The sequence below is a fragment of the Ascaphus truei genome, chromosome 14 (genome assembly GCF_040206685.1).
Source record: "Ascaphus truei isolate aAscTru1 chromosome 14, aAscTru1.hap1, whole genome shotgun sequence".
Taxonomy (NCBI): Eukaryota; Metazoa; Chordata; class Amphibia; order Anura; family Ascaphidae; genus Ascaphus; species Ascaphus truei.
Genome location: NC_134496.1, coordinates 30,602,946 through 30,606,102, shown reverse-complemented (window position 1 = coordinate 30,606,102; position 3,157 = coordinate 30,602,946).

The window sequence follows — 3,157 nt, the reverse complement described above, 5'->3', positions numbered from 1 at the left end:
ATGTATTGCGGGTGCGGGGTATTTTTATTATGTATTGCGGGGTGGGGTTACATGTATTTAGAGGGGTGGTGTTTTTTGGTATGTATTTCGTGGGGGGCTGGGTTGAGTGATAGTGGGGTAATTGATGGAAGGCAGGAGCGAGTGAGAGGAGAGGGGGGAGTGAGTGGGGAAAAGAGGGAGTAAGAGTGAGATGCAGGGGAGATAAATACATGCGAGGCGGGAGGGGGAGGAGAATGGGTGAGACATAGGAGAGAGAAATTCATGTGTGAGGGTGGGAAATAGAGGTGGCTCGTGAGGTGTGAAATTAACCTAAGTCCGCGCTTATAGTGCCGGCGACGCTGACTTCACGCTGCAGTTGCTAGAAAAATCAAATTGAAGTGACTTCCAGCGATCGCGACCAAGCGCCGCGCCGTCCTGTCGCTCCTACTATAAGCGCACGCGACGACGTCAATACATTTGTTTTGACGCGACGTCGCCAGCACTATAAACGCAGCCTAATATGTGTCAGCCAGATAGGGGTTCCCCGATATTTTTCAAAATACTTCAAGGGTTCCTCCAAACAAAAAAGGTTGGGAATCGCTGCCTTAGCGGTTAGCCGCTAAGGGAATGAAGTTGCCTGTCAATGCATTTTTATTGCATGGGATTCATGTCGGGTGCTGATATTAATGTGTATCAGCTCTGAAGACTCCCGGCCTCAATCCCATGCAGGAAAATGCATCTGTTTTCAAAGTCCTCTCTCGCCGCCTTCTCAGCAGCCTCTCCCCAGCTTCACGCCAACTTTTCCTGGCGTGAAGATTTTGGGAGAAAAGCGCCATTCTAGAGCCGCGATTAGCCTAATAAACAAATCCAGGCTACTAGATCGATGAACTAAATCGATAAAACTAAAATCGATAAATTGATAAACTAAATCGATAAACTAATCCAGGCTACTAGAATTGCACCACTTTCAAAACATGCTGATAAGTGGCTTATCACTGCACGCCCGGCGATGTGTTTTGGACGGCTGCAAAAATTGGCGATTCATGCCGTTATCGCCCACTTATCGAGGCTTACTGCATAGCATTAGGCATTTTGGCCTGAAAAGTGTCAGCAATGTGAGCTTTAAAGAGGTACAGATATAGCCTGTCTGTATGTTCAGTTTTCCTTAACTAAACTCCGGACATCAATCATTTTGTTTTGTAAATGTACCAATGTACAAATGTACCAATTTACAACGCGTTTAGTTGTAGACGTCTGGAGTCAGCTCTGTGTATGGCTATTCATACCTGATTTAAACAGGATATGCTGGACAGATTTATGATTTGTTTGTTTGAAATTCATTGTTTACCTGCCAGATGGCACAGAGACTGTAAGTCTCAAGCCCCCGCATTGTTCTGCAATTCGTTATAATTGTTTATTGTGTAATGGTCTTCACCATTCAAGACCTTAACACAATTTGGTTGTTTTAATACTTTGTTTCAAAACGTAACAGTTCAATGTCTTCAGTTTATAGTCCGAGCTTCTGGCCACTCACTCCTGAGTTTTTCGTGAGCTGAGAAAGAGTGCTATGTCAATTGCTGTAGGGAAACCAGATTGTAGTTTAATTTATCTAATTTGTTCCGCAATTAACAGCAGATAAGAAAGCCACTGTATCAGAAATATACATCTCAATATATATCTCATTGCCAATTATGAATACTTCAGGTATTCTGCTGACTCGAGTAAATGGAAAAATTCAGTGCACTTTACTTTGTCAATTAATGATTGCTTCATTTGCATCCCCCCCAATCCGGGTGTCACAGGAGATTTTTGGATATTGGAACCATCCTTTGCGAATATGTTTGATCATGGCAACTTCAGAAGGAGAAGAAACGGGACCAAGAGATTGAATTACACTTCCCAATCTCGCAATCGGACACCATCTGAAAATCAGCGTGAACAGCAGCCCCAACCTGATTATACCTTGACAGGTCCTTCTGGTAACCTAGTCCTACCTGACTATTATCTACAGCAGTTGAACCTTGATTTTACCTCTAATGCTCAGTATGGAAACCTATCCGAATATGATAATGCCGAATATCGTCCGCATCAGCAAGGTTGGCAAGCTTGGCAAGCTTGGCAAGAATTCTCAGGAAGATAAATATAATATAAAATATGTTATTAACTTTTGTGCCCTATGACACGAATAGCCTGTATACATTAGTTTAAGCATCCTTTTTTTTCCTTCAGAATCGATAGCGTACTAAATCAATATCCAACATCCACAGCACACAGTCATCAGATGATGAGGATGATGGCGTGAGATGTCGAAGAAACATTATATTACTGTTCCTTTTATAACTTTTCTACGCTTTTATACACTTTCTATAAATATTCTAATTCACACTTGTTTTGCAACTGTGCTTACTAGTCCACTGTATCTCATAGATACTGTACTGTGCATGAAATATCACGTTGAGTAAAAATTCACACTGAAATGTTTCCTGCTTATTTCCCCTCACATAACTGTACTGCGAGTGGGTGTTAATGGATCACACTGTGTATACTGTAACGTCCGCAGTGTCCCTTTCCGTGATGCCTGACTACTCTGCATACACAATTAGATGACATCCACAAACCCCCATCGCCAGTCAGACAAACTCCCTCCCCCGTTTCTTAAGAGATCAGAATGTAAGGTTTGTAACCCAGCACAGCATACCTTGCACGCATGCGCATTATTAAGTACCATCCCGCGACCGACCCCTACTGTAGGATTAGCCTCCGAAACAAGACTAGGTTGAGTATGTACTGCATGTTACATGCTGACAAGGACTAGGCTGAGTGACACTTACTTTTCAGCATGCTGAATGTGTACTGCATGTGACCTGCTGACAAGGGCTAGGTTGAGTGACACTCATAGTACTGCATGCTGCATATTGACAAGGGCTAGAAAACGTTAGTACTTTATTTCCAGTACTAATGTAAGTGTATTAAATGTACTGCTCAAGAGCAATGAAACCAGTGAACACTTTATAAAACAAAACTTATTTTTTATTATATGAAAACGTACTTACTGCAATCTGTGTGTATAGAGTACATACGTATAAGATATATATTCAGTACTAAAGTCTGATTGTACACATACAGTATACTTTAGATTTTTTAATTGCATTTATTGTTTGATGTTAAGGTTCATGGA